This window comes from Sinocyclocheilus rhinocerous, unplaced genomic scaffold (assembly GCF_001515625.1).
Source record: "Sinocyclocheilus rhinocerous isolate Xijiao unplaced genomic scaffold, SAMN03320098_v1.1 scaffold470, whole genome shotgun sequence".
NCBI lineage: Eukaryota > Metazoa > Chordata > Actinopteri > Cypriniformes > Cyprinidae > Sinocyclocheilus > Sinocyclocheilus rhinocerous.
Window position 1 is genome coordinate 431,538 of NW_015637537.1, and position 8,805 is coordinate 440,342.

At 35.1% G+C, this 8,805-nt stretch overlaps 1 pseudogene; it reads left to right on the plus strand.

Moving 5' to 3' along the window:
• The window catches only part of LOC107748977 (uncharacterized), a 29,530-nt pseudogene that overhangs the window by 10,878 nt on the left and 9,847 nt on the right, over positions 1-8,805 (plus strand).

Consider the following 8,805-nt stretch of genomic DNA (forward strand, 5'->3'; position numbering starts at 1 on the left):
CTGACTATATCTGTCTGTCTATCTATCTCTGTCTGTCTGTCTGTCTGTCTGTCTATATCTGTCTGTCTATCTATATATGTCTGTCTGTCTGTCTGTCTGTCTGTCTATCTATATCTGTCTGTCTATATCTGTCTGTCTATCTATATATGTCTGTCTGTCTGTCTGTCTGTCTGTCTATCTATATCTGTCTTTCTGTCTGTCTGTCTGTCTATCTATATCTGTCTGTCTGTCTGTCTATCTCTCTCTGTCTATCTATATATGTCTTTCTGTCTGTCTGTCTGTCTATCTATATCTGTCTGTCTGTCTGTCTGTCTATCTATCGTTTAGCTTTTTTGCTTTTTGTTGTTTTTGTTATTTCTGAAGCTTAACAGCTCGGTTTTCATCCGTTTTCATTGTATTGGTATCATACAACAAAAAATGTTGTGCTGAAGAGAGAAAGTCATATGGGTCTGGAACAAAACTTAATTTTGTAGTTTGAGGGACTCAGGAAAAAAGGTTATTTTGTTGATTGTTAGCTATTTTTTTATATACAGGAGAGGAGGGTGCTCTTTCAGTCAGTCATTCAGTGGAAACAAATGGTTTGGCAGAGACTCACAAAACATATGTTGGAGCAGCAAGCGGCAGTTACTCATGACACCAGTCTACTCACACACTGCTTCTCTACATGGACCAGACTGGTAAATATGGAGAGCAGATATTATGATTTAGCCTTAGTCATGTCAACATGTTCAGAAAACTCCATTAGCATTGGGAGGCTTGTTAGTTCATTTCCTTGTGCATTTAAAGCAGTGGTTCTCAACCTTTTTGACTCCAATATCCTAACCTGATCTCATGAAAGTGTGTTTCAATGTGAAGATTTTCTGTTTCTATTTTGCGTATATGCCTACTATTTATACGCATAAATTGACTTTGGTGTGCATAAGATATGCAATGCTTAGGTTTAGGGGTGTGGGGTAGGTGCGTATTATATGCATGCCAACAGAGTGCATATCATATGTGTTTTAGGCCGTAGGGCCGCACTGTGAGTGGCAGAAGTGTGATGTTGAACGGATGAAGAGCAGAACAGAGAGACACAGACTGAATGTGAGCTTTTCCACATGGGTTACGTGTGTACGCCAGCAGCAGACCGCCAGAGCCTTTTATAATCGCGCTCTACAGAAGAGGTACACTTCATATCTGTCACAGCCTGAAGAGCACTGGCTTGTATTTTTGGCTGTTTTATGGTGGATATCAGATTTTATGTTTTAAAGCTGTCATGGTTAATTTAGGCACCACTATCTGCACCAACAGAGCTGCAAGTCATTTGAAACAAGTCATTATTTTTGCATTTCTGGTTGGTGCTTCTAGATGTTGATGCATTTATATATCAGTTATAATAATCATTCAATATTTTGGTAACACTTAACATTACGATTACGTTACTTAACATTAATATGCGTAACTTTGCAAGTACATGTCATCTTATTCTACTAACCCTTATCAAATAATCTACTAATACTGCAATGAGTTAACTGACATGTAGTTGCAAAGTTACTTATAGTTAGTAGAAGGTCTAAAGTGGACTATCAAAATAAAGTGTAACCAGAATGAATTTTCAGTAAATATAGCATAAAGCAGGGTTATTGTTAACTAAAGTTAAAACCATAAAACATTTCATTACTTGAAATAGAATAAATATTAACCAAAATAAAATATATAGAAAACTTATTTATTTGAATTTTATTTCAACTAGTATATTTTTTTAAATGTTTAATTTTTTATGATTTTATTTCAGCTATTTGCCAAGGTAGCATTTCCCATTTTTGTTTAGCTGAAGTACTAAATTACTAAAGCTAAATAAACTAAAAATAAAAAATATAGAAAACTATACAGACAATATATATATATATACTGTATACAGTGCCGTGAAAAGGTTTTTGCCCCCTTCCTGTTTTTTTCTTCTTCATTTTTTGCATATTTGTCACACTTAACAGATTCAGATCATCAAAAAAAATTTAATATTACTCAAAGATAACCAGAGTAAATACAAAATGCAGTTTTGAAATGATGATTTCATTTATTAAGGGAAAAAGCTGTCCAAACCTGCCTGGCCCTACATGAAAAAGTAATTGCCCCGGGATTTGAGTCCGGACTTTGACTTAAAACCTTAATTTTGTTTTTCTTGAGCCATTCAGAGGTGGACTTGCTGGTGTGTTTTGGATCATTGTCCTGCTGCATAACCCAAGTGCGCTTGAGCTTGAGGTCACAAACTGACAACCGAACATTCTCCTTCAGGATTTACTGATAGAGTGCAGAATTCATGGTTCAGTCGTCCAGGTCCTGAAGCTGCAAAGCAGCCCCAGACCATCACACTACCACCACCATGTTTGACTGTTGGTATGATGTTCTTTTTATGAAATGCTGTGCTGGTTTTACGCCAGATGTAACGGGACACACACCTTCTAAAAAGCTCAACTTTTGTCGCATCAGTCCACAGAATATTTGCCCAAAAGTCTGTAGGCCGGCCACTCCTGGGAAGGTTCACCACTGTTCCAAGCTTTCTCCATTTGTGGATAATGGCTCTGATCGAGGTTCGCTGGAGTCCCAAAGCTTTAGAAATGGCTTGATAACCCTTTCCAGACTGATACATGTTAACTATTGTGTTTCTCATCTGTTCTTTAATTTTTTTAGATCGAGGCATGATGTGTTGCTCTTTAAGCATGCTTCTCTTTGTCAGACAGCTTCTATTGAAGTGATTTCTTGGTTCAACAGGTCTGGCAGTAATCAGGCCTGCGTGTGGCTAGTGAAATTTAACTCAGCTTTCTAAAATAATGTGCTTAATCACAGTTCATTCGAGCCCCTGAAAATGGGGGGACTGTGTGTAAAAATGGTTGTAATTCCTAAGCATTTTATGTTATATTTTTGTTCAACCCCTTGAATTAAAGCTTAAAGTCTGCACTTCAATGTCATCTTGATTGTTTCATTTTTAATTCTGTTCTAGTGGCATACAGAGCCGAAATTATTAAAATCGTGTCAGTGTCCAAATATATAAGGACCTAACTGCATCTGTGATGTACAGCTGAATTTTCAGCATCATTACTCCAGTCTTTCATGACATTTCTTGTTATTATCAATGTTGAAAACAGTTGTGCTGCTTCATATTTTTGTGGAAACTATATATATATTCTTATATATGTATATTGTGTACAAAGACAATGTATATTGTTTTTTTTTTTTACATTGTTACACAAATTTTTTATAGAAGTCTTTGTAACTTTTCAGCAATTTAATGCATCATTGAATTTAATTTCTTAAAAAAAGAAAAGAAAAAAATCTTACTGACCCCAAACTTTTTAATGGTAGTGTAAATGCTGTACTGTAAGGGGGAAAAAAATCTTAGAAAACAGATAATGTCCTGACAGGAAAATTATCAGTAAATTTTCCGTTAAGTTTACAGACATTTCCTTAAACCCTAAAACACAATGCAATGCATAATTCAAAATATGGGTAAAACACCTGTGAATTATCAATATGAAAATTCCTTCATTTTAGATTCTACATATTGGGCTGTATCTCTTAGAGTGTTGAGTGGTAAAATAAAACAATAAGCCCCAAGAAGGGATTATTGCTTTATTTATAAGGGCTTCACATCGTGCCTAACAATGCCCCTTAGCTGTTATAAATTCACTGTAAACCACGGCTTCACGGGGCTTATTGCTTTTATAAAACGGTTATTCCATATACTTAGTAAGGTTTCACAATATAAAACAGAGCAAATAAAGTGTAATCATATTAATAAAAACAGTATTATTCTGCCAAACAATGTAGTTCCTCAGAATCAGTTGTGGTTCCAACCATAGATATATATACGTATATATACATAACTATGGTTCCAACCAAGTGGTTGCCGAGCAACACACAAAGTAAACAAAGGTGTATGTTTGTAGAGTAATTTACAACAGCTTCCAACTTGGCTCATCCAATCAGAATCAAGGACCGGAACTACTTTTCTTGTAGCTTCAATAAAAACATTCTGTGGTGAGGTCATGTGACAGTCACTGAAACAAAGGATGAATGAGGATTGCGTTCTGTTCTGCTCACAGGTGTTTCTCTCAGTGGCTCCATGAGCTCAGGCATCTGTGAGCAGAGAGCTGGAGGAGGTCTGGACACAGAGACTACAGCACAGAGCTTTCCATGTCCACTCGCTCCTGCATCTCATCCATCTCTGTCTGAGTGTGTGGAGAGAGAGACTTGCTGAGAGGAAGAGGGCCCGTCTGGTGGTGCTTCAGTGGAGACGGCACATCTCACGGGCCAGAAAACAGAGAAACGTCATGTGGAGAGTGAGAAACACGTTCCTGTGCTGGAAAACAGCGTTCAGACAGAGACTCAGGAGCAGAGATCACTGGACACAGACACAGCAGAGGAGGTGAGATCATAGGGCTCAAGACAACTTCCCCCTGTTGAATAGATACATTAAGATTCATGTTTTCTGAAATGTGCTATGTTTAAATATGGCATTAGCTAATTAAATAAGAAATCAAAATCATTGGATAAAGTCAGGTTCAAAATTCATTTCATTTTTGACATATTAAAGATTTTTACAGAGGGAATTGTGAATAGCTCTTTTTATAAATCAGAAAATGCTGTCAATGGCTAGAAAAAAATACATTTTCACCATGTTCTTAGGAATAAAATATTATATAAATCAGATGAATGATAATATGAAAAATGGCCTTGCATTATGATTGAATTCTACAGACGCAAATATAAAGAATAATAATATAAACAATAATCATAAAATAATAAATGTGTTTTCTTTCCACTAGTCACTAGAAGACATGTTATGGACGCAAAATCTCAAAATAATCAGTGCATAAAAAAAAAAATGCTGAACACCCAAAAATTAATATCCTGTCATAATTTACTCATCCTCATGTTATTCAACCCATATGACCTTTTTTCTTTCATTAAACACAAAATGAGTTACTTAACAGAATGTCAAAGCTGCTGTTTTACATGATGCTTAAACACTGAAGTCTGTAGTCTAGATTAGTAAGCACATCAATTTTAATAAAGGATCATAAGCCTTGTTTCAGTCCTAAAAGACTCGATGTTTACAACGAATCAGTGAGTGAATGATTCAAAGACTCACTATACTCTAAAAAATGCTGGGTTGTTTCAACCCAACTTTGGGTCAAATATGGACTAACCCAACCGTTGGGTTAAATTTTAACATTACATTTTTAACCTAAAAGTTGGGTTAGTCCATATTTGACCCACAGTTAGGTTGAAACAACCCAGCATTTTTTAGAGTGTACAGTCAAACCAAACATTATTCAGACACCAGATATAATTTTTTGTTTTTTTACTAGTAGGAACAGGACACTATAGTGCATTTATGTAAGTGAGGATAGCAAAATAAAGTAAACTGTGACATATTATAATCATACAGTGGACTACCAGTAAAATTGATAAAAATTTGGGACCAAAAATGATTCAGACACTTTGACCTGACCATGTTTTGCTGAAGTGTTTTTCTTTAAGTGCTAATGAACAAAATGAAGCATTGCTTGGTAATTGGTTGACCTATCTAATTGTGTACTTACATTTAACAGCTGACAGCTATTCAACCTAATTCATTACATACCTTGCTATCAAAGTTATCTGACATTATCAAGATGAATTTGTTCTGACACAGTTTAACTCTGAGTTCTTGTCATAGTTTATTACCATTTTCTAAACTATAGCGAATAAACTGTGATAATGTGAGAAATGTTGAAGGTGTCTGAATACATTTTGGTTTGACTGTATAGGAGTCAATCATCTCATTCAAATATAATGTGAACTACATTGCATTGTATTAGTTAACAATATTAAACCAAGCGACATTTGCTGTAGAAAGATAGCACAAACACACTTTATATAAGCAAAACATTTCACAAAATAATGATAGTTATGTTTGAAATGATGAAGTTTGGAGTGATGTCAGGTAGTGCCAAAGATGACAGAATTTTTCATTTTTGGGTTGATGGTCTCTTGAAGTGTCAAAATCTTTTTATTCTTCGCCAGAACGTAAAGCGCAGAGGCAGATTGGGGAGGCTGTGAGTCTCTGGCTGGAGGGCAGAGAAGTTTCCATCAATGGGTCAAAGTGTTTTCACACAGGTAAACACTGCGACGGTTTTACACAAGTAAAAGATATATATAGACTCAACCTAACACACACAATAACGTGTTCACAAACACAAAAGCTTACAACTCAAGAGTATTGCCCTAATAATCAATAAAATAGAGCTGATTTAGAGCTAGATTGTAAAAAAGGAAAAAACTGTGTGGCTAGGTTTGATAGGTTTTATGAAATGAGCTGTGACTGTTTTCAAGAAATATTGGTTATGAATATCTTGGTAATATGACTAATAGTTAGTGATATTTTCATGATCAGTATCACAGCAGTGGAGAGAAGAGGAGAGCAGGGACTGACCCGACTGTACTGGGCCTGCTGGCAAAACCAAACTGAAGCATCACTGCTGTATACACAACGAGTGAATAATCTGCATGAATCAACATTTATTATTATGACAATTAAGTTCAGTCACCATAGTATAGTATATATAGTACCAACATTCCTCAGAAGTGCTCAACTTGCCAAAGTGACACAGGGGGGAGAAAAAAAATTATATATATATATTTATTTATTTAACATGCTTTCTGAGTTTCAAGCACATTTGTGACCCGGGGGCCACAAAACCAGTCATAAGGGTCCGTTTTTTGACATAATTTTATACAAAATCTTAAATGAGCTTTCCATTGATGTATGGTTTGTTAGGATAGGACAATATTTGGCCGAGATACTACTATTAGAAAATCTGGAATCTGAGGGTACAAAAAAAAATCGAAATATTGAGAAAATCGCCTTTAAAGTTGTCCAAATTAAGTTCTTAGCAATGCATATTACTAATCAAAAATTAAGTTTTGATATATTTACGGTAGGACATTTACAAAATATCTTCATGGAACATGATCTTTACTTAATATCCTAATGGTTTTTGGCATAAAACAAAAATCAATAATTTTGACTCATACAGTGTATTGTTGGCTATTGTTACAAATATACCCGTGCTACTTAAGACTGGTTTTGTGCTCCAGGGTCACATTTATATAACAGAAACAGCACATCTGTTGCCAAAGGCTTGTCATGTTTTCTCAAAAATATTCTAGGTGCCAAATTAAACTGTCAACATGAAGATGCCAAAAATCTTTACAAATATGAGCACTTAACCTGCATGTTATCTAAACTACTCTATCTACTAAAGATCTGTGGCTGGCTGCAAAAATGTATGTGTATATAAAGGTGTGTGTATGTAGTCATTACTTATCCTTATTTATTAGTTTATTTATATATTAAGAGACGAATCAATTCATTCTCCAAACCATATGCCAAAGGCTCACGGAGACAAGGGAGTCTATTTATTATATATAATAAAAAAAAGAGGCCCCTGCCTATGTGTGTGTGTGTAAGCCCTATTTAAAACAATTTCATTAGTAATTTTTTTTTGTAGGCACTTAACCTGCATGTTATCTAAACTACTCTGTCTACTAAAGATCTGTGGCTGGCTGCAAAAATGTATGTGTATATAAAGGTGTGTGTATGTAGTCATTACTTATCCTTATGTATTAGTTTATTTATATATTCAGAGACAAAGGCATTAATTCTCCAATGCCATATGCCAAAGGCTCACGGAGACAAGGGAGCCTATTTATTATATATAATAAAAAAAGAGGCCCCTGCCTATGTGTGTGTGTGTAAGCCCTATTTAAAACAATTTCATTAGTAATTTTTTTTTGTACTTGATTTTCACAAAATTGTAACTCCTTTTCAGTTTTGCACATAGTTCAGTCCCACTCACTTTTTACTTGCATTCTGTGTGTAAGCCCTATTTAAAATAATTTCATTAGTAATTTTTTTTTGTACTTTTAAATTTTAACTCCTTTTCAGTTTTGCACATAGTTCAGTCCCACGTTTTGTATACTCACTTTTTACTTGCATTCATTTTTCAAATGTAACCGTGAAATCTATAATATATTGTTAAGCAGTTTTTATGACCTTATTCATCTCTACATGATTAATTTGTACTTTGAATAATCATTTGTCATGCCACTCTTCAGATGAACTGATAAAGGTGAAAGATGATTAAAAATAGTGAAACACTTAATTAGTGTGCAGTCATAGCATCTGTTACATATGCACTGCTCCTTAGAGATACTAACTTTGTTGGACTTTTTTTTTTTTACATGTTATTTGTCAACAGCCTATGTACAGTGCACTTATTTTTAGTGATTTCTTTTTCAGGTTAATTATCATGTTTGTAGTGGCTATTCTGTAGTTCTTATATTGGTGGGGCTCATTTTCTTGCCTATTACTCTCAGAAAAAAAAAAGTATAAAATCTGTCACTGGGTCATTACATTTTCAAAAGATATACCTTTGTACCCCGAAAGGCTTCCTATTGGTACCTTAAATGTACATATTGGTATCTAAAGAGTATATTTTGGTACCTTTTGAAAGGGTACTGCTCCAGTGACAGCTTTTGAACCTTTTTTCGAAGATAGGGTTCACAAGCTCCTGCAAGAAAGAAGCCAGAACATGCTAGCAACCACCCAGCAAGGTGCTGAAAACTATACTGTAATTTGACTTTGTTAACCTTATCCTTATGTTTCTGGTGCAGTGTGAGCGCTCTGTGCTGCAGAGAGCCTGGCTCACCCGGAGAAAGAGACACATCAGGAACAGAGTGTCTGCTGATTGCTCAGCCACCGTTAACAACACGCTATTG